The sequence below is a fragment of the Camelus ferus genome, chromosome 15 (genome assembly GCF_009834535.1).
Source record: "Camelus ferus isolate YT-003-E chromosome 15, BCGSAC_Cfer_1.0, whole genome shotgun sequence".
In the NCBI taxonomy this organism is placed as follows: Eukaryota; Metazoa; Chordata; class Mammalia; order Artiodactyla; family Camelidae; genus Camelus; species Camelus ferus.
Window position 1 is genome coordinate 41,967,586 of NC_045710.1, and position 14,693 is coordinate 41,982,278.

A 14,693-nucleotide genomic window follows, 5' to 3' on the forward strand; every position below is an offset into this window, starting at 1 on the left:
TATTCAGATTTTTTTTCAAGCTCTTATCCCCAAGCCCTATTGCCTATGCGTATATTAGATTACCTTCTTTCCTCTGTCCTTTCAACGTATGTTTTTAAAGCACCTGCTATAAATGAGACATAACATTTCTTGAGAACTCACTATGTGCCAGGCATTACAATAATTGTTTTTCATGCATTATCTCACTGACTCCCTGTGACAACTCTATGATATTAGTTCTATCATTTCCATCACGCAGGTGAGGAAACTGATGCTTAGCAAACTAACATAATTCTCCAAAGGCTACAAAACTCATATTGTCCTAATTCCAAAATCCACACTCTTTGCGTCTGCACTAGACCTCTCTGATAAATGGAGTAAAAAGAGAAATGAATGAGACATGGCTCCTACTCTCAAGGATTTACAACCTAGTACAGGAAAACACTATAACTTGATTGTATTTTTATAACAACTTTATTGAGATATAATTCATGTATAACTCATTCATTTAAATCGTGCAATTTCATACCCATTAGCAGTTACTACTTATTTCTCCCACTCCCAACCCCAGGTGGAGGCAACCACTAATCGACTTTCTGTCTCTATATATTTACCTGTTCTGAGCATTTCATATAAATGAAATCATACAGTAAATAGGTGGTCTTTTGTAACTGGCTTTTTCCACTTAACCTAATTTTTCAAGGTTTATCCATGTTGTCGCATCTTTCAGTACTTCAGTTATGGCTGAATATTATTCCATTGTATGGATATACCACATTTTGTTTATTTACCCAATTATCAGTTGATGGGCACTTGGGTTGTTTCCATTTTTTGACTACTAAGCATAGTGCTGCTATAAACATTCATGTATAAGATTTCACGTGGTTATATGGTCTCATTTCTCTCTAGTACATACCCAAGTGGAATTGCTGAGTCACGGTAATTCTAGAGATGTTTAACCTTTTAAATAACTTCCAGCCTGTTTTCCAAAATGCACCATTTTACATTCTCACCAGCAGCATATGAGGGTTTCAATTTCTCCACATTCTGCCCAACACTTGTTATTATGTTCCTATTTCACTATAGTCATCTTAGTGGATGTGAAGTGGTATCTTATTGTTATTTATCTGCATTTGCTCTATAACTAATGATATTGTCCATTTTTTTCATGTGCTTATTGGCCATTCATATTTCTTTTTTTTTTCATTTTGTGGTTTCCAGCATGGGACCTCTACACTACAAGCATGCTGGGGTGAGGGTGATTGGGGCCCCAGTATTCTGGGCCATGCTGTGCCTAGAGTAAAACCTCTACCCTGTGAGTAGGGGCAGGATGGAAGAAGGGGGCTTGTGACTTCTCAGCTATACTTGCCAGAATTTAGCCTCTGCAACTCAAAGCTGGAGGGAATAAGAAATGCTGGTGGCCTGACCCCACAGTGAGATATTATATCCCTTGACTATGAGCAGAGAGAGAAAAGGAGCCCCATCTTCTAACAACACCCATCCAAGGTGGAAATTCCATCATGTTGAGCTGGAAAGTTGGGACAGAGAGAGCAAGGGTTTCATGGCTGAAGTAGATTGTTTTGAATAACTTCTTTTGCTATATTCCCTTAGGACAATTTCCAGAGACATTAAATGTTTTTTTTTTTTAATAATTTTCACAAGTTGTGATTGTTTCACTGGGGAATGGTCTCCACTGGGTCATTTTGCCTCTTTTCCAGAAGTGGAACTCTCACTTGATTACATTTTCAATGTAAGTAGTTAAGAGCAAGGGGTCTTAGGTGTCAGTCAAACAGAATAGATTGAAGTCCAGACTTTAAAAATTACCAGTGCACAGTAAAACTTTGGGCAAGTTACATAATTCCTCTTGTGCCCCTATTTCCTTAACTATAAAGTATGGAATTAAAAAATCTATCTTTACAATTATTGTGAGGATTAATGAGATATATGTAACACAACTTAGCACATAGCTCTCAATAGATGTTAGCAATTATTAGTAATGATAATGTTAATAACAACTGTTGACATTAGGATGTTCCACCAAGAATTAAACTGGTTTTTTTCCTCTCACTGTTTTAGTGACAGAGATTTCCATAGAGGACAAGTTACTCTGATGGCATTGAAGTTAGTTCCCCTTCCCAAAGGGAAGTGTGTCTCTGGAGTACCATCAGGTTAGCTGGGCCAAAAGGGGCTTGTTCAATCCATTGTCCTGGAAATGGTATGTATAAATTATACACACACACACACACACACACACACACACACACACATACGTACATACATACATACATACATACATATACATATACACACACATACTTATATCTATATATATTTTTTTCAGGATCAAAAAGTGATAGCTACCTCATCTCTGATGGCACTGACATCCAAGGATAGCAGATCCAAGATCACAAGAAACAGACATCTGAACCAGCTATGCTTCTGGGGTTGCCAGAGGGAGGTGTTTTGAGCCCTGTGGCCTTGGAAGAGTCAAAATGTAAAAGCCATGACTCTGGGAACCCATCAAAGGCACACTGGCAAAATTCAGCTCTGACAGAGTGACATTTCTGTCTCAAAGCTATAGCAGCCTAAGTAAAGAGTTGCATCAAAAGCAGATATGTATTGCCTAAAGCAGTGGTTTTCCATTGGGAGCAGTGTCGACCTCCAGGGGATATTTGGCAATGCTTGGTACATTTTGGTTGTTAAAACAACTTGGGGTGGAGGGCACTACTGGCATCTAGCAGGTAGAAGCCAGGGATGTTACTAACCATCCTACAATACATACAATGACCTCCTTCAACAAAGATTTTTTTCAGACCAAAATATCAAACATGCCAAGGTTGAGAAACTCTCTTCTGTAGGGATGTGCAAGAAGACTGCTCAGCAGCCAGGCTTGGTTGCCACCTTACTTACTAGCATCATCAGACTCTACACTCTCTCCCCACTTAGTGTATATGTCAGCCTGAATTGGCTATATTATTCTGTGGAAAAATAATTTCAAAATCTCAGTGGCTGAATACCGAAAAAAAAAAAAAGGTTATTTCCTGTTCCTGCTACATTCCAACACAGGTTGAGATGCTCATCACAACAGGGATCCAGGCTGTAAAGACTCCATCTCAACACATGCTTCCACAACCCACTGCCACAGAGGGAAGGGAAGGACAAACCAAATACCAAGCCTTAAAGGCTCCCACAAGGAGTGAAATGTGTCATTTCTACATACATTTCATTGGTTCAAGCAAATAACATGGACAATTCTTCCAAGGGAGCAGAAAAATATATACCCACTATGTGTTTAGAAGGAGAACCAGGACTTTTTGGACCAATTCTAATGACTATCACACAGTGAATATCCTTCTGATTATTCTCTTTGGATTATGTAAGCCTCTAGAATCTTGGAAAATTTTAGAAAGGAAGCAAAGAGGGAAATTTTTTTTTGTCCTCTAGTATGGCAATTAAGTTCTACTCTATGTAATTAACTGGAAATAAAATAAGTTATCATATTTGTACTCATTTTGTGGAACAGTGCATTAAGGTCACATTCTGAGATACACACACACACTACAGTAGGGGCAGAATAATGGTGGTCAGTTCCACCTCACTGGAGTCAAGAAAGGTTTAATAAGTGAGTTGACTTTAGCTCAGTCCTAAACTATGATCTAGGTGTTCACCAAGTGAAATAAATTATCCCACAAAGAAGCTGAATAAAAGTTACAGAAACATTAAGCAGCTTAGAATGTTTGAGGAAACTGCCATAAGGTACTTACAGGTAAGGGATGGGGATTGGCAAGATGTGAGGCTGAGCAGGTAGGAAAGAAATACATCAGAAAGAGTCTCATATGACAGAAGACATTTGGGTTTTATCCTAAAGACAATGCATAACTATTTAAGGGTTTTAATCTGGGAACTGATCTCATGGATTTAACTTTTAGAAAAATTTATCAGGAGATCTCTGTGGAGCATGAATTAGAAGAGGCAAAACTAGGTAAGATCCATTAAGAGGTGATTATCATAGTCCAGGGACGATGCTGGGGAAAAGGCTATGAGAACTGATATTAATGAGGTAGAGTCTGCCTCGTAGCGCTCTTTCTTAGCTCTTTCTCTTCATCCAGTTGTAATGGTTGGGGTGACTTATTGCTCACTACTGGACCCTCTTCCATCTACTTTCTCCCCTTAGTGATGTCATCCTGTCTATAGATATTAAATGTCATTCCATGTACTGATAACTTCTAAATTTATCTTTCTCACCCCAGCTTTCAGAGCTGATGCCTAACTACTACATGATATATCCACTTTAGATGTCTAATTATCACCTCAAATTATTGTGCCAAAAATAGACCTCCAGAAAATGACCATTTATAACTCTTAAATAAATACCTGACTTAGTAAGATCAGTAGATACTTAAACCATTATCTGAAAAGTTATAGTGAAATAGATATTCACCTGATGCAAAAATTATCAACTCTACAATGGTGGAATGAGGCCGAGACCACCTGATATCTCTTTAGCTAAAAGCCATACATGCAGACATTGTGTTAACTGATGTACTGCAACATGAAGTACAGGACCAAAAATGTTTGATACAAATTAAACAGGGATAGAGGACCAAGCTGAATGCGGTCAGAAGTAAACAATCAGGCAAACCCAGAACGTCAAGTATGCTATAGGACAATAGAACCAATTTCTTCACCCAGACAAAGGCACGGGGAAAGAAAGGCAAGAGGGGAAATATTGGTTCAATTTTAAAAGAGACTTAGAAAGATAACACTTGAGAGCATTTAAAATTTTGGTTGAATACTGATTTCAATGACCCAATTAGGCAAGCTTACGCAATGGCCCTGAGAGAGAGAGCTTTCTGAATTGGTGAAGTCTTGATAATGTTACGAATATCCAAAACTAGGAACAATGAAAAGAAAATTAGTAGATTTAGTATATAACATGTTAAAATGTAAGTTCTTGTGAAACTTTTATGTACAGATCATCACAGATCAATGGTTTTCAACCAAGAGCAATTTTGACCCATAGGTGGCATTTGGCAATATCTGGAGACATTTTTGGTTGTCTCATGGTGGAGGGTGTAGGACAGTACTGGAATCTAGTGGGTAGAGGCTGAGAATGCTCCTGAACACCCTACCATGCACAAGACAGTTGCCCACAACAAAGAAGGATTCAGCTCAAAATGCCAACAGAGCTGAGATTACGAAACTTTGTAATAGGCAATCAAATGTCTACACAAAGAAGGTAGGGACCAGGGTTGATTTGTTTACTTTGATCTATGCACAACTCCTGGCATATGGTAAGCTCTAATTTTGATAATCCCTTTTATATTATGTAAGCCTCCAGGTTCTAGGAAAATTGGGGAGAGAGGCAAAGAGAGAAATGTTGTTTTGGATGGGCTAAAGCTTAAATCACAGGTCTTAGAAAAGGATTTATAAATTTATATGAGTGTATATAGGTGGTGTTAGAAACCTTGGGAATGAATGATAACTTCTACAGCAGTGGTCCTTGAACCTCACTGTGAATCAAAATGACTTAGGCAATTTTGCGCAGACGCTTGGTCTAAACCAGAGATTCTGATTTAAAAGTCTGGGAATCAGGGAGCAGTGATAAGCACCATATTTTTAAAAAACTCTTCATATTATTTTATTTTAATGTTTCGCTACTACTGGAAATCTGAGATTTTTTCTGAACACAAATGAACTCATTACAATCAGTTTATTCATAAGACATATTGCATCAGTGTGGTAGCTCAAGCAGTTAGCTGTAGTTTTAACAGGTTTTCTGGGTTTGCTAAAGCAAATAGGAACCCACTGTTGGTCTCTTTTGATAAAATAAAAGGCCAGAAAGTCACTGGCACAACATAGAGGAAAGAATATAAAGACTTTGGGAGATAAGAAAGTAGATTAAGTGGATCATGTGTCTCACCCCTATATCTTGACAGGGCCCAGAAGACTTCTCTTCCTTGCCAATAAAAATACCCAAATATTTAAAAGTGCTTTGCTGGCTTTTTTTTTCCCCCTGGGCTGGGAATGCTTGTGGAAGGAGCTACAATAGAAATGGTATTCCTGATCTCAATGGGGATGTGAGAAGCCAGCTGAGGCCTGGCCCAGGTGATGACTGTTAACAGTCTGAAGCAAAGTGGGTATTGTTTTAATAGCCAGATGCTACACTCAGGGATCAGGGAATGACTTCAACAGCAGAAATCTCTGGCTGTGGTTAATTAATCATGGGGTCCCCAGGAATGAAATAGACAGACAGTCAATTAAGGTGTGTCTTGATTTATTTAACCAAAGCTATTCTAGGTCTGGTGAACAGAGGCCTCACTGGAGCCAACGTGCTAGAGGATTTTGGGTTCACAGACCCAGCATCACTCGATGACAGGGAAGCTGGTACCTATGAGGAAAGATCTGCTGTAACACTACACTGGCATCCTGTGACCCTCCGGCCTTGTCTTTCCTAATGGGGCTGGCAGTCATTAACCTGAATACTTGTACACTGAGGAAAAGGAAATCCTGAAACTGGGGAAATATTGGATGTTGGCTCAAGGTTGTCACTGATTTCGTGGGACTTGTAGTCCCACTGTAGTCAGCTGATTAGAGTTGGGGGATCATTATGGAGCCCAGGTGATAAATGGAGTTCTGACCTGAGTTTATTTCACGGTAGGCCAAGTGGGACTCCCAAAACTATCTTGGGGTTGTTTTCTCAGATCCTGAGTGAATTGTGGGAGTGGATATTTTAGGACCATACCAGACCCTACACAGTTTCTCACTTATACCCATAAAGTAAGGGCTATTATTTTAGGAAGGGCCAAGCGGAGGCCACTTGGCACTTTCTTTTCCTGCAAAAATAAGGTATGAACAGAACCTCTACAACCTTTCCTGGAAGATGTAGATTTGATGATTAATTTCATAGGTAGATTTGGCTTTTGCAATCTCATAGATCTTAAGAGAGTGACAGTGGATTATTGTAAACAAAATCAGTTGAGGCCCCAGTTGTAGCTCTGCTATGGCAGTTTTTCTCTCCTTTCTAGAACAAATTAATGTGTCTATTAGCGTTTATGGTGCAGTTGCTCATCTTGTCAAAACACTTTTTATGTATTTTGATTATAGGCACCACCAGAAATTTGTCTTCATTGACATAAATACCACTAAATCTCTACTGTCTTGCCTCAGGGATACATCAGTTTTCTGGCTTTATCTAGTCTGGTTTGCTGGGACCTTGATCATGTTACCATTTTGATCCAATGCCCACAAGGCATCATGGTGATAGGGTATGAAGATCAGAAAGTAGAAGTGCTTCCAGATGCTTTTGTAAGTCATAGGTATGACTGTGAATTGTGTAAGAATAAAGAGCTCTGACATGACAGTAAAGGGCCTGGGTGTTTGAGGATGCGTGACATTCCAGGCTACTCCTTTCAAAACGGGTAACTAAACTTTAGAGGCAGCATATTTTTATGCCTTACTCTGACCATTAACAAAATGATCCACATCTTATCCATCTATAATTAGAATCCATAATGAAAGAAAACTTAGCGCCTGGTCCAGAGTTTCAGTGCAGGTAACTGTCAACTGGTCCTTATGATCTAGAAGTTCCCATGGCACTTGAACTTTCTCTAGCCAAGATACTGAATGGTCTTGCTAACTCTAGATAAATGATACACAGAGAAGGATCCTCAAGTTTGGACAAAGGCCATGCCATCTTCAGTAACTACATTTTGTGGGAAAGTTTCTGACTTAATATTAGTTCTAGAGGAGACTGACTAGGGGGATTCCATTTGGCTCAAGCTGCCAGTAATAAACTGTATACTATTCAGTCAACCTGGCCATGAAGTTTGCGGTATCTAATAATTTAATGATGGAACAGGTCCTACATTCTTATGCCTCTTGCAAATTGCCACACTTATTTCAACTTACATGTGTAGCCCAGAGGGAGTTTCCTTTAAGCAATTGACTGATGTTGTAAAAGTAAATTTTACATCCTGATTTAGGAAGAGGAGGTAGTGGAATGTCTTGGTTTAAGAATGGCTCCATACAATATTTCCATACCAGATGTAGGAAGATTATTAGCTCTTAGGACAATGGAGAATAGAAAATAGAATAGAATAGAAATCTCTTTAATAGGCAGAACTTGTGTTTCCATGTTAGACTCTTTTCATGGAAGAAGACCTGGCCTGAGGTCAAGATATATATTGGTCCTGGGCAGGGGCTAATGGTATGAATCTTCTAGGACTTTGAAGGAACAAGATCAAAGGAAAAGCAAGCTTATGGAATGGGTTTATGTTTGGAATGAATCTCTTAAAATAATCCCAGAGCCTGGAAATGTTTGTGCCTCAAGCAAATACTCAGCAGAAGGCTCACAATGAAAGAGAGGCTCCTTAATAATCAAGTGGACAGGATGACCTTCTGGCTCAGTAGTTGGTCAATGATCTCATCAACAGAGTGCTGTTGCGGTAGGAGATCTGAGGAGAGTAGTTAGAAGGGGGAGAATGGAAAATGGGAAAGGACACTGCAAAAGACAGGAGACGTAGAATTTTTGCTACATGGTTCTGAAAGCCCAGATGGCTCTGAAAGCCCATGAGCAGGCCTGAGTTTTTCTTCAACATCTTAGATTTGAGAACAGAAAAGCTAAATTGATCCAAATTTGGAGGTTTACTAGTGGTTATAACTGGAAGTACAGCTTGTAGGGGGTGTTGGATAGGGAAGAGGAGAACTGTTGCTCTTCCTGAGAAAATTCTATGCTTTCAACATTGGTAACTTTTCCAATTTTTTTTTTTTTAACAGAGGTAACAGTTTGACATAAAAGTTGTTAAGATTATGGTGAAAAGACAGAAGAGGAAGCAGTGTGAGACCATGACTGTGAGTCACATTAGAAAGATAACCCAAATTTGACCATCCATGTTCAATTCACTAGCAACCACTATGCAGGCGTGGCTACAAAGCTTGTTCCTGGGATTTCTGAAACTAACCATGCCAGGGTGGGTAATGGAACAAAACAGAATCTAAACCTTTGAGTGTTCTGGCGACTGAGTGGTTGTAGTGATGTACTGGAGGGTCAATACTGAATAGGTAAAGAAATGGTAAGTGATGGACTGAAAGAGAAGGGATTAAAAGATTAAAGGGGGCATGGGTCTATAGTGGTACATTCTTGCATCCCTCCTTGGCTCTGACCATTAGTATTTTCTTGGACAAAGGCCATGCCATCTTCAGTAACTACATTTTGTGAGAAAGTTTCTGACTTAATATTGGAGATAGTCACAGTCATAGTCATCACCTCATAGTCATCCTTTCCATGTCTTTGCCCTCTTATCTCACTGGAAATCACTGTCCCCACCTGCCAATTCAAAACTTATCTCTGAGAAGTGTCTTTTGAATCACCCTAAGTACACCTTAATTTTAATCCACTCTTAATCCACACCTCAGTTTTGTGCTATTTGAAGACCCTGCATTATAGTAATTTGCCGTTGTTGATGCTTCCCTGAAAGTGTTTTCACTTATTTCAAGTGCATTTGCTCATTTCCCTACCCAAGCTAAAAAAATGCTAGCAAGTACTCTATCTTTTCTTTTGGACTTTGACATGGTGGTTTTACCAGTAACCCAACCAATGTAAAGAGAGTTAGAAAGAGTTAAGAATGTTTAATTTCATTTCACTCTCATGGATAGGTTATGAATTGTTAAATCCAAGACTTTACTAATAAATCTAAATTTCATATTTTAATATATTTTATATATTTATATTTTCAACTGGATACGAAAAGTAGAAGTTTGAATTTCAATTTTGTATTTCTGTTTTTTTAAAAACATAAACTAAATCATATTGCAGAGGCATTTTTTGCCAGGATCCAAAGACAGTGAACTTTAAAACCCAGAAGAATCAGCAACCATAAAATACACTTTTAGAATGCTTTATTTTAATGTGGAATTCAGCAGAGGGGCATGAGAAATACACAATTAAGATTATAGTGGAGAAGTAATAGTAATCATGTTTTTAGAGAAAATTTCATCCACAATTGAAAATTATATGGAAAAAATGCTGAAATTGTCACTAAAGAGGATGTGTAAATTAATCTATGTGTTGATGGGATAGTTCTTGTACCATAAATTATTTTATTCTTTTAATAACAACACTGTTAATTTACTATTAGCATTTTTTCCATGGGGTTCTCTTACAAACTGAATCTTGTGGTCAAATGGATTTCATTTTGACAAATGCTGCTTTATAATGTCACAGAAAATATTTCCCTTAGAAAAACAACATTTTGTTTACTCCATTCATAAAAGATTTTGGCAGGGTTTGATACACTCTATTTTTTTCAAACAACCCTCAAAATACCATGCTGTTTGCTCTAGGCTTATATGTCTCATAAGCTGTGTCATAGATTCCGAGCCTCACAAGTCTTACTTGTCCACCGAAAACACATATGAATCTGAAAATGATCTGGCACGGAAAAAACTGGCCCATTTTAACCTGTGCCAAGTAAGATCATTTAAGTCTGGTCTAGAATAACAGTTAAAAAAATTTTTTATTTAATATAGTTTCAATGGCCACTTAGAGATGGTGGATGGATTACTCATTTGTGCTGAGTTGTATAGAGGGAACTCTCCATTAAGGGCAAGATCGACAATTCTCCTGATCCCTTTGTTCTCTGAGTCTATAAATGAGTGAGACAAAGCATCAGGAAAGGGATCATGAGACCCAGGTTAAGCTATGATCTTTCACATGTAAATAAGTATGTATTTTATATATACAAATATATACATGTATATGTGTGGCACATGCATTGATTTTTATGACATGGTGTGGTGCTTATTATGAAATTTTTTTTATCATAACAAATTCTAAAACTAAGATTAACAAGTCACTATAATAACAGACCACTGACCAAAGCTTAGAAATTTTCATTATTTGGCATCTATTAAAATTGACTTTTATATCAAATTTTAACTATTTTAAGTTATTTTAGGACTTCAGTTTTAAGTCTGGAAATTCAGGATAAATTGCTTCAGGTTGTTAGTAGAGATGCTGTTTGTTTTTTATTTAACCTTTAAGAAAATATCCCAAAGAGCATTTCTAATCTCACCTACTAGCAACAGACACTCCTTAACTGCTGTGTCTTTTACTTTGCAAGAGCAATCTCTATATTGAAGGTCATATTCTGTTGCTACATATAATGACTAATTAGGCATGAAATCTGGTTAAATTATTTCTTGAAACACAATCTGATTATAGTAACTTAAATATAAAATTTTAGGAAACAGGACTACATGAGAACATAAATATGCAGTATGTTATAAGTTAGGTAGTAAGTTTTATTCCCTATATAAAAACTATACTTATTCCATTATAATCTTACCTCATGAGATTAACTACATTATAAATAAATTCCTTAAGGCTAGGACCATGTATATTACTTTTTATCTCCTAAATCAACTGATTATGCATTAGCTATGTTGTGCAATATTAGGAATTAAGGAAATAACTGTGTAATTAATTTATGAATGAGTACCACATGTTTCCAGATTATCTGAAGCCCATAGTAAGAAAAGTGCAGAGAGACTTTCTGCACTCTGAAAACACAACTAGGTGCTTTTGTACCCAGCAGTACCCTATCTCTATCTGCCAAGGAACTTCCCTTAACATTTCTCAGGTTCCACAAGGAAACTCTACCACTTTTAGAAAGGTAAGAGTAGTTATGTTGAGCCTACTTTATTTTTAATGCATCTCCACCAGGTCCATTACTATATGAAAACTAAGGCTTAAAATTCATAACCTTTACACAGCTCATTTAGAATTATCACTGGAGACATACAATAGCCTAGTTAGGATGTGTGCAAAACTAGTCCTCCAACTAGTCTCCTAACTGATCCCTGCTTTCACCCTTGGCCTTCTATTACCAACACAGAAACCTTTAAGATCCTTTTTAAATGGAAATCGTATCATGTCCCTGTAAGGCTCAAATCCCTCCAGCAGCTTCCCATTTCAATCAAGTAAAAACCAAAGTCCTCACAATGGTTTATAAGGCCATATAGGATCTCTCCTGCCAACTCATTTTCCTCTCTGATCCCATCCCCTACTATTCTCCTTGCTCACTGCTCCAGGCTCATTAATCTTCTTGCTTTCCTTGAACACATCAGGCATGCTCCTGTCTGAGTCTTGGACTGGTATTCCTGCTGCCTGGAATGTTTATTTCCCACATGGCTTCTCCCTTTCTCCCCATCTTCAGGTCTTTGCCCAAATGTCATATTTTCAGTAAAACTCCTTGGTCAAATCTATTTAAAATTGTAGCCTACAACCGTCATATCCTGTATCCCTAAGCATTTTTTCCCTTAAACTTTTATCTTCTAGCAACTACAAATTTAACTTGTGTATTTTGCTTATTGTCTGTCTCTCCCCTCAACAGTGTATATAGTCCCCAGGGAAAAGAATATTTTTTTCTGTCTTATTTTCTGTCATAGCTACAGCATCTAGACTATTCCCTTGAACATAATAGAAACTCGAGCAATTATTTCTTGAAAGAACTATTACATATACAGATTTTGCCTGAATTTGATCAGTTTTCAGTCATGTTAGAGCCATAAAGTTACTAATGAAAAGATGAATAAATAAGCTACATAATTTGAAATCTGAAAATGATCTGATACAAATGTCATACTTTACAAATGATACACATTTACCAATGAAATACACATGACAAAAGTGAAGATCACATTTTTCTATAAATTATAATTATTGAGACCTTAAACATATTTGAGGACTATATTCAACAGAATGAACCCCATAAGCAAACACCCATTCCGAGCAGGACCTAGGGCTGGATCTATCCCCACACTGCCCCATAATACAGCTTAAGTGGAAACTGTTCTGACTATAGGATGAACCATCAGAGTCAGACCAATGTGAATTTAAGAAGCCTAAGTTAGTTTGGTAGATCAGGTAGGTCTAATGGTTACTACCTGAACCCAGGCCATCAATCCTGGGGAGGAGTGCTATACGATGGTGACCACTGCTGAGGAGTTCATCTCTTGTAGGCCTAGGACATTTCCTAGTCTTGCCTTTCTTGAGTCATGGGTGAGGGGTTGGAGCAATAGGCATTCGCCAGTCAGATATAATTAGGTATGACGTATTCTTAGGGAATACTGGCAATTGGCTTTACTGTACTAACTTGATAAAGTACTAACTTTAGGTAGTGGGATGACAAAGGTCAAAGCAATCTCGCTCTGTCAGATTCTTCTGCATTCCCAGCACCTGGCATCCTCATTCATTCCTTCCGTACTCTATTTCTTTGTTAAGAAATATTTATTGAAAACCTACCTGTATACGGCACTGTTAGAGCTAAAGTGAATAAGGACCAACACAGTCCTTGCAAGGATGGAGCTTATATCTAATTGGAGGGGCAGATATAGCATAAAAAATTATATAACCTGTTACACAGGAGAAGTAGAAGTTGATAAGAGGGCATATAACCTAGGTCTGACCTAGTTTGAGGTGTAAGATATAAAGTCTCATAGGAAGTGATTAATCTGAGAACTGAAGGATGGATGGGAGTTTTTCAGGCAAAACAGAGGAGGACAATATGAACTGAGGTGCCAGTTTCAAGGTAGAAAAATGCCTGGTACTTTCAAGAAACTGGAGCATAAAGAGTAGGAATGTGGAGAGGACTAAAATGACGTGTGGGGCAGGACATAGTTCTTAGAATGCCTTAAAGTCAATGTAAGAAATTTTATATTTTATCGTAAAATTATTAGGAAGAGTTTGTGGGATTTTTAAGCAAGAGATTGACATGATTAGACTTAATTAAAACCTAGTTTTTAGGGAAAAAAATTACTCTGAGTATCACACATAACATTGCATGGTATATAAAATCTTAGTGGCTATAGTTCTGTTGATAATAGAAGGGTGAAGGCAGGGATCAGTTAAGAGACTAGTTGGATAACTGCTTTTGCTAACTTCTAACTAGGGCTGTTGGCTGTCTCTAGTGAGATTTCCTAGGATCATCTTTTAAATCATGCTTTTCATACATTAGAGTTGATAGGGAAAGACCAGTGGAGAGACTATTGAAGTAACCTGGGTAATCTATAATGATGCTTGGACCAGAGTGTTGGTGATAGAAATGGGAAGAAGGGAAGAATTCTAAATACAGAAAGTAAAATCAGTAAGGCCTGATGATTAATTGGCTATGACATAAGATGACTTAACTGGAAGCACATCTGAGTTACTTACTAAGCACAGGAACAGAGAAAGAACTGGTTAGTTGTGGGAAATGGTAGGTTCAGTATTGAACATATTGAGATTGAGATGCCTGTGAGATATCCAAGTGATATGCAGAATGGGCACTAGATATATAGGTTGGAAGCACAGAGGAGAGAGCGGGACTAGAGATAAAAATAGGAGTAGTTTACACATAGATGGTAATTGAAGCCACTGGAATGGACAGAGAATGGGGTCTAGACAGTAGATACTGAGTGAGAAAAGACGAGGTTGTCTCAAGGAGCTCAAACATTTCAAGGTTAGACAGAAGGAAAAGGGCCATCAAGAGATACTGAAAATAAGTTATAGAGAGGTGGAATGAAAGCCAGTAAGGATAAGCCTACATGCTTATGGAATGGATAAATGTAGGGGAGTTCTGAGTGGATGATGCTAGCTTCCTTGTCATCAGCAGAACGCAGTGGTCCTTGGCAGTGTACCTGGATATCACAGATGACACAGAGGTAACTATGCT